This window comes from Gnatocerus cornutus, unplaced genomic scaffold, assembly GCF_029298725.1.
Source record: "Gnatocerus cornutus isolate USDA-ARS CGAHR unplaced genomic scaffold, icGnaCorn1.1 ctg00000361.1, whole genome shotgun sequence".
NCBI classification, from domain to species: domain Eukaryota; kingdom Metazoa; phylum Arthropoda; class Insecta; order Coleoptera; family Tenebrionidae; genus Gnatocerus; species Gnatocerus cornutus.
The window spans coordinates 17,501-27,429 of record NW_028275677.1 but is presented as its reverse complement, the minus strand read 5'-3'; positions in this window follow the sequence as shown (position 1 = coordinate 27,429).

Genomic DNA, 9,929 nt, shown 5'->3' with positions numbered 1-9,929 from the left:
ACATTTCGATCGTACGCTTTTGTCCGCTGCTACATACCACCACTACTATCCCTATATATGCCAGCGCGGCAGCGTTCAGCTCTGAATCACTCGATGCGCGAAACGGTCGAAATCCCATAGCGCGCCGGCCGCTCGCTATGGGCGAGGGGTCGGGTAAATCGGTCTGATCGCTCGGTGCAAAAGTCCGTTTGGGTACTTAGAGACGGAATTTTAAAATTCTGATTTCGCAGATCAATTTCAAGGGTCATTAGGACTCGAATGCCGTTAACGGTGTTTTGAAAAAAATATTTTTTACGTTTTTACGGCATTTCGACCGAACACCTCAGTTCCGACTTCGGACTTAGAATAATTTTCATCAAAATTTCGAACGCCTCAGTTTCCAGAGGGTTTTAGATCCCGTTTAGTTAGGGGTTTGAAATTATCACAGCCACCCTTGTTTGGTGTTAGTTCGACCGTAACTTTTGTTCGTTTGCATTTAATTTCGATTTTTCTGGGACTTTTGGTCAATGTAAATTTATCAACCGCTACACTTCCGACTTCGGACTTAGACGAATGAGCGCCGAACGCTACAGTTTCGACTTCGGACTTAGAAAAATTTCGCTCGACCGCCACAGTTTCGAATTGGACTTAGAAAAATTTCGGTCGAACGCCTCAGTTTCGAATCGGACTTAGAAAAATTTTGGTCGACCGCTACAGTTTCGACTTCGGACTTAGAAAAATTTCGTTCGAACGCTACAGTTTCGACTTCGGACTTGGAAAAATTTCGCTCGACCGCCACAGTTCCAACATGAGACTTAGAAAAATTTTTATCAAAAATTCGAACACCTCAGTTTCGACTACGGACTTAGAAAAATTTCGCTCGACCGCCACAGTTCCTATTTCGGACTTAGAAAAATTTTCATCAAAATTTCGAACGCCTCAGTTTCCAGAGGGTTTTAGATCCCGTTTAATTAGAAGCTTGAAATTATAAAATCTACCTTCTATCGATGTTAGTTCGACCCAAACATTTGTTCGTTTGCATTTAATTTCGATTTTTCTCGTACTTTTGGTCAATGTAAATTTGTCAACCGCTACACTTCCGACTTCGGACTTAGACGAATGAGCGCCGAACGCTACAGTTTCGACTTCGGACTTAGAAAAATTTCGTTCGAACGCTACAGTTTCGACTTCGGACTTGGAAAAATTTCGCTCGACCGCCACAGTTCCAACATGAGACTTAGAAAAATTTTTATCAAAAATTCGAACACCTCAGTTTCGACTACGGACTTAGAAAAATTTCGCTCGACCGCCACAGTTCCTATTTCGGACTTAGAAAAATTTTCATCAAAATTTCGAACGCCTCAGTTTCCAGAGGGTTTTAGATCCCGTTTAATTAGGAGCTTGAAATTATAAAATCTACCTTCTATCGATGCTAGTTCGACCCAAACATTTGTTCGTTTGGATTTAATTTCGATTTTTCTCGGACTTTTGGTCAATGTAAATTTGTCAACCGCTACACTTCCGAGTTCGGACTTAGACGAATGAGCGCCGAACGCTACAGTTTCGACTTCGGACTTAGAAAAATTTTGTTCGAACGCTACAGTTTCGAATTGGACTTGGAAAAATTTCGGTCGAACGCCTCAGTTTCGAATCGGACTTAGAAAAATTTTGGTCGACCGCTACAGTTTCGACTTCGGACTTGGAAAAATTTCGATCGAACGCCACAGTTCCGACTTTTTTTCGAAACTGTAGCGTTCAGTCAAATTGCCGTAAAAACGTAAAAAACTTTTTTTACAAAACATGGTCGACAGCATTCGAGTCCTAATAATCCTTGAAATTGATCTGCGAAATCAGAATTTTAAAATTCCGTCTCTAAGTACCCAAACGGACTTTTGCACCGAGCGATCAGACCGTTTTACTCTACCCCTCGCCCATAGCGAGCGGCCGGCGCACTATGGGATTTCGATCGTTTCACGCATCGAGCGATTCAGAGCTGATCGCTGCCGCGGTGGCATATATAGGGAGTAGTGATGGTAAGTGGCAGCGATGACGGACAAGTACGCACGATGAATGGATTGACATGAAATCAAATGTGCGCGTCCGTACGATCTGTTACCTCTCGTACATCGCGACCCCGTTTAATGATATTATGCTAAATTAAAAATAAAAATACATCGATGAAATAAAAAGTGGTAAGTCTCTAGAAAGACAATATACCGCTGTGAATAAAAATTTCTCGATGAATAGCGAAATGTGAATTAGTCCGCCTGTAACGTGCATTTTGCGAACGAATTAGCTAATTCACCGCTAGTTAAAAAACGTGACCACCCAGTGCTCTTATCCAAAGTCGTCTGCAAATGAGATGAAATTAATAATCTTGACTCTAATGCAGACGACAAATTGAATTGAATAATTTACTTGAATAATGTGACGGATCTATAAAATAAAACACAAAGCCCGAAACACCAAGCAGTAAAAATCTCGATTATTGTTCCGCCCGTTGAAAAACAAAAGATCCGTCACATGGTAAGCAGAACTGGTGAAAATTGTGAAAGACTTGTTTCTCCTCCGATAACAAGCTTGAATTAAATATGATCGAGTGAATGATATTGGAAACCAAAGAACGAAACTGAGGAGAAGCAAATGTTCAGTAATATATTATGAATAATTATAATATTAATATAAATAATAATATTATATTAAAAATGGGAATTGTATGTGGTTGATGGAAAAAGTTTTTTTTTCTGTTGACCGCTACAGTTCCCAATTTGGACTTTAAAAAAAAAAAAAAAAAAAAAAAAAAAAAAATTGTGTATACGGAAGGTAAAAAGCAAAAAATAAAATATTTTATTATTTTTTTTACTTTTTTTACGGGTCCCTACCGCTACAGTTCCCACTGAATGTGTCCTTTTCGCGCTAAGTCCATGCAGTCGCTACAGTTCCGAAACTGGACTTGTAAAAATTTCGACATTTTTGAACGCATCAGTTCCGAACGAGGTTTCAAAACTGTAGCGTTCGGTGTAAACGCATCAGTTCCGAATGAGTTTTCGCAACTGTGGCGTTTCATTTTTGTGCTTTCATGGTTGCATAAACAATCGCCAGTGTGAACGCTTCAGTTCCGAATGAGTTTTCGAAACTGTAGCGTTTCATATTTGTGCTTTCATGGTTGCATAAGCAATCGCCAGTGTGAACGCTTCAGTTCCGAATAGATTTTCGAAACTGTAGCGTTCAATGTGAACGCTTCAGTTCCGACTTTGGACTTAGAATAATTTTCATCAAAATTCGAACGCCACAGTTTCGAAAGGGTTTTAGATCCCGTTCAGTTAGGGACTTAAAATTATGACATCCACTTTCGATTAATGTTAGTTCGGTCCGAACTTTTGTTCATTTTCATTTAATTTCAATTTTTCTCGGACTTTTGGTCTTTGTTAATTTTGTCCTTTCGAAACTGTAACGTTCAATGTGAACGCTTCAGTTCCGAATAAATTCTCGAAACTGTAACGTTCAAAGTGAACGCCTCAGTTCCGAATAGATTCTCGAAACTGTAGCGTTCAATGTGAACGCTTCAGTTCCGAATAGATTCTCGAAACTGTAGCGTTCAATGTGAACGCTTCAGTTCCGAATAGATTCTCGAAACTGTAGCGTTCAATGTGAACGCTTCAGTTCCGACTTTGGACTTGGAATAATTTTCATCAAAATTCGAACGCCACAGTTTCGAAAGGGTTTTAGATCCCGTTTAGTTAGGGACTTAAAATTATGACATCCACTTTCGATTAATGTTAGTTCGGTCCGAACTTTTGTTCGTTTTCATTTAATTTCGATTTTTCTCGGACATTTAGACTATGCGAATTTTAGATTTTTCAAGCTGTAGCGTTTGGCGAGAACGCCGCAGTTACGGACAGGTTTTGTGTCAGACTTTCAATAATCTGAAAAAACTCCGAAAAAAGAAAATAATTAGTGTTTTCATGGTTGCATAACAATTTAAAATTCATGCACAAAAATAATCCATCTATATTTCCGTTATTCAAGAATGCAAAGGAAAGACGAAAGTTCGGCAACAATTAGTTTAAGCGGTTGCATAACCATTCAAACGTTATGCTTAAACACAATCCATTTACGATATATAATAAAAATAAAGCTTTATTATCAACTTTGAAGTCCATTCTATTGCTGATCTTTAGACCTATAGATTAGGTCAAGATGTCAAATGTCAAAAAACAACTACAGGTTCCTGTATTTGTAGCAATGCTGGCGCCATCTGTAGAACAGTTACCTAAACTTGAAAGTCAAAAAAATTACAGCTTTCTGTAACTATTAATGTTGGTATCGCCACCTGTTAGTCGAAAACATAATTTAGTGGCGCCATCTATATGACAGGTCTGGAACTTCAGAAATGTCAAAAATTACTGTTTTTTCCTTTATTTTACATATTGTTTTTGAATTTTGGCGCCTATTTTGACTCAAAAATGGCGCCATCTATATGACAGGTCTGGAACTTCAGAAATGTCAAAAATTACAAGATTCTGGGTTAATTTACGTATTTTTTTTGAATGTTAAGCATAATTTGACCTGACCTGACCCTAAAATGGCGCCATCTATGTGTCAGGTCTGGAACTTCAGAAATGTCAAAAATTACTGTTTTTTCCTTTATTTTACATATTGTTTTTGAATTTTGGCGCCTATTTTGACTCAAAAATGGCGCCATCTATGTGACAGGTCTGGAACTTCACAAATGTCAAAAATTACAAGATTCTGGGAAGATTCTGGGTTAATTTACGTATTTTTCTTGAATTTTAAGCATAATTTGACCTGACCTGACCCTAAAATGGCGCCATCTATGTGTCAGGTCTGGAACTTCAGAAATGTCAAAAATTACTGTTTTTTCCTTTATTTTACATATTGTTTTTGAATTTTGGCGCCTATTTTGACTCAAAAATGGCGCCATCTATATGACAGGTCTGGAACTTCAGAAATGTCAAAAATTACAAGATTCTGGGTTAATTTACGTATTTTTTTTGAATGTTAAGCATAATTTGACCTGACCTGACCCTAAAATGGCGCCATCTATGTGTCAGGTCTGGAACTTCAGAAATGTCAAAAATTACTGTTTTTTCCTTTATTTTACATATTGTTTTTGAATTTTGGCGCCTATTTTGACTCAAAAATGGCGCCATCTATGTGACAGGTCTGGAACTTCACAAATGTCAAAAATTACTGTTTTTTCCTATATTTTACATATTGTTTTTGAATTTTGGCGCCTATTTTAACTCAAAAATGGCGCCATCTATATGACAGGTCTGGAACTTCAGAAATGTCAAAAATTACAAGATTCTGGGTTAATTTACGTATTTTTCTTGAATTTTAAGCATAATTTGACCTGACCTGACCCTAAAATGGCGTCATCTATGTGTCAGGTCTGGAACTTCAGAAATGTCAAAAATTACTGTTTTTTCCTTTATTTTACATATTGTTTTTGAATTTCGGCGCCTATTTTGACTCAAAAATGGCGCCATCTAAATGACAGGTCTGGAACTTCAGAAATGTCAAAAATTACAAGATTCTGGGAAGATTCTGGGTTAATTTACGTATTTTTCTTGAATTTTAAGCATAATTTGACCTGACCTGACCCTAAAATGGCGCCATCTATGTGTCAGGTCTGGAACTTCAGAAATGTCAAAAATTACTGTTTTTTCCTTTATTTTACATATTGTTTTTGAATTTTGGCGCCTATTTTGACTCAAAAATGGCGCCATCTATATGACAGGTCTGGAACTTCAGAAATGTCAAAAATTACAAGATTCTGGGTTAATTTACGTATTTTTTTTGAATGTTAAGCATAATTTGACCTGACCTGACCCTAAAATGGCGCCATCTATGTGTCAGGTCTGGAACTTCATAAATGTCAAAAATTACTGTTTTTTCCTTTATTTTACATATTGTTTTTGAATTTTGGCGCCTATTTTGACTCAAAAATGGCGCCATCTATATGACAGGTCTGGAACTTCAGAAATGTCAAAAATTACAAGATTCTGGGTTAATTTACGTATTTTTCTTGAATTTTAAGCATAATTTGACCTAACTGACCCTAAAATGGCGCCATCTATGTGTCAGGTCTGGAACTTCATAAATGTCAAAAATTACTGTTTTTCCTTTATTTTACATATTGTTTTTGAATTTTGGCGCCTATTTTGACTCAAAAATGGCGCCATCTATGTGACAGGTCTGGAACTTCACAAATGTCAAAAATTACTGTTTTTTCCTATATTTTACATATTGTTTTTGAATTTTGGCGCCTATTTTAACTCAAAAATGGCGCCATCTATGTGACAGGTCTGGAACTTCAGAAATGTCAAAAATTACAAGATTCTGGGAAGATTCTGGGTTAATTTACGTATTTTTCTTGAATTTTAAGCATAATTTGACCTGACCTGACCCTAAAATGGCGCCATCTATGTGTCAGGTCTGGAACTTCAGAAATGTCAAAAATTACTGTTTTTTCCTTTATTTTACATATTGTTTTTGAATTTTGGCGCCTATTTTGACTCAAAAATGGCGCCATCTATATGACAGGTCTGGAACTTCACAAATGTCAAAAATTACAAGATTCTGGGTTAATTTACGTATTTTTCTTGAATTTTAAGCATAATTTGACCTAACTGACCCTAAAATGGCGCCATCTATGTGTCAGGTCTGGAACTTCATAAATGTCAAAAATTACTGTTTTTCCTATATTTTACATATTGTTTTTGAATTTTGGCGCCTATTTTGACTCAAAAATGGCGCCATCTATGTGACAGGTCTGGAACTTCACAAATGTCAAAAATTACTGTTTTTTCCTTTATTTTACATATTGTTTTTGAATTTCGGCGCCTATTTTGACTCAAAAATGGCGCCATCTAAATGACAGGTCTGGAACTTCAGAAATGTCAAAAATTACAAGATTCTGGGAAGATTCTGGGTTAATTTACGTATTTTTCTTGAATTTTAAGCATAATTTGACCTGACCTGACCCTAAAATGGCGCCATCTATGTGTCAGGTCTGGAACTTCAGAAATGTCAAAAATTACTGTTTTTTCCTTTATTTTACATATTGTTTTTGAATTTTGGCGCCTATTTTGACTCAAAAATGGCGCCATCTATATGACAGGTCTGGAACTTCAGAAATGTCAAAAATTACAAGATTCTGGGTTAATTTACGTATTTTTCTTGAATTTTAAGCATAATTTGACCTAACTGACCCTAAAATGGCGCCATCTATGTGTCAGGTCTGGAACTTCATAAATGTCAAAAATTACTGTTTTTCCTTTATTTTACATATTGTTTTTGAATTTTGGCGCCTATTTTGACTCAAAAATGGCGCCATCTATGTGACAGGTCTGGAACTTCACAAATGTCAAAAATTACTGTTTTTTCCTATATTTTACATATTGTTTTTGAATTTTGGCGCCTATTTTAACTCAAAAATGGCGCCATCTATGTGACAGGTCTGGAACTTCAGAAATGTCAAAAATTACAAGATTCTGGGAAGATTCTGGGTTAATTTACGTATTTTTCTTGAATTTTAAGCATAATTTGACCTGACCTGACCCTAAAATGGCGCCATCTATGTGTCAGGTCTGGAACTTCAGAAATGTCAAAAATTACTGTTTTTTCCTTTATTTTACATATTGTTTTTGAATTTTGGCGCCTATTTTGACTCAAAAATGGCGCCATCTATATGACAGGTCTGGAACTTCACAAATGTCAAAAATTACAAGATTCTGGGTTAATTTACGTATTTTTCTTGAATTTTAAGCATAATTTGACCTAACTGACCCTAAAATGGCGCCATCTATGTGTCAGGTCTGGAACTTCATAAATGTCAAAAATTACTGTTTTTCCTATATTTTACATATTGTTTTTGAATTTTGGCGCCTATTTTGACTCAAAAATGGCGCCATCTATGTGACAGGTCTGGAACTTCACAAATGTCAAAAATTACTGTTTTTTCCTATATTTTACATATTGTTTTTGAATTTTGGCGCCTATTTTAACTCAAAAATGGCGCCATCTATATGACAGGTCTGGAACTTCAGAAATGTCAAAAATTACAAGATTCTGGGTTAATTTACGTATTTTTCTTGAATTTTAAGCATAATTTGACCTAACTGACCCTAAAATGGCGCCATCTATGTGTCAGGTCTGGAACTTCATAAATGTCAAAAATTACAAGATTCTGGGTTCATTTACGTATTTTTCTTGAATTTTAAGCATAATTTGACCTGACCTGACCCTAAAATGGCGCCATCTATGTGTCAGGTCTGGAACTTCATAAATGTCAAAAATTACTGTTTTTCCTTTATTTTACATATTGTTTTTTAATTTTGGCGCCTATTTTGACTCAAAAATGGCGCCATCTATATGACAGGTCTGGAACTTCAGAAATGTCAAAAATTACAAGATTCTGGGTTAATTTACGTATTTTTCTTGAATTTTAAGCATAATTTGACCTGACCTGACCCTAAAATGGCGTCATCTATGTGTCAGGTCTGGAACTTCAGAAATGTCAAAAATTACAAGATTCTGTGTTAATTTACGTATTTTTCTTGAATTTTAAGCATAATTTGACCTGACCTGACCCTAAAATGGCGTCATCTATGTGTCAGGTCTGGAACTTCAGAAATGTCAAAAATTACAAGATTCTGTGTTAATTTACGTATTTTTCTTGAATTTTAAGCATAATTTGACCTAACTGACCCTAAAATGGCGCCATCTATGTGTCAGGTCTGGAACTTCATAAATGTCAAAAATTACTGTTTTTCCTTTATTTTACATATTGTTTTTGAATTTTGGCGCCTATTTTGACTCAAAAATGGCGCCATCTATGTGACAGGTCTGGAACTTCACAAATGTCAAAAATTACTGTTTTTTCCTATATTTTACATATTGTTTTTGAATTTTGGCGCCTATTTTAACTCAAAAATGGCGCCATCTATGTGACAGGTCTGGAACTTCAGAAATGTCAAAAATTACAAGATTCTGGGAAGATTCTGGGTTAATTTACGTATTTTTCTTGAATTTTAAGCATAATTTGACCTGACCTGACCCTAAAATGGCGCCATCTATGTGTCAGGTCTGGAACTTCAGAAATGTCAAAAATTACTGTTTTTTCCTTTATTTTACATATTGTTTTTGAATTTTGGCGCCTATTTTGACTCAAAAATGGCGCCATCTATATGACAGGTCTGGAACTTCAGAAATGTCAAAAATTACAAGATTCTGGGTTAATTTACGTATTTTTTTTGAATGTTAAGCATAATTTGACCTGACCTGACCCTAAAATGGCGCCATCTATGTGTCAGGTCTGGAACTTCAGAAATGTCAAAAATTACTGTTTTTTCCTTTATTTTACATATTGTTTTTGAATTTTGGCGCCTATTTTGACTCAAAAATGGCGCCATCTATGTGACAGGTCTGGAACTTCACAAATGTCAAAAATTACAAGATTCTGGGAAGATTCTGGGTTAATTTACGTATTTTTCTTGAATTTTAAGCATAATTTGACCTGACCTGACCCTAAAATGGCGCCATCTATGTGTCAGGTCTGGAACTTCAGAAATGTCAAAAATTACTGTTTTTTCCTTTATTTTACATATTGTTTTTGAATTTTGGCGCCTATTTTGACTCAAAAATGGCGCCATCTATATGACAGGTCTGGAACTTCAGAAATGTCAAAAATTACAAGATTCTGGGTTAATTTACGTATTTTTTTTGAATGTTAAGCATAATTTGACCTGACCTGACCCTAAAATGGCGCCATCTATGTGTCAGGTCTGGAACTTCAGAAATGTCAAAAATTACTGTTTTTTCCTTTATTTTACATATTGTTTTTGAATTTTGGCGCCTATTTTGACTCAAAAATGGCGCCATCTATGTGACAGGTCTGGAACTTCACAAATGTCAAAAATTAC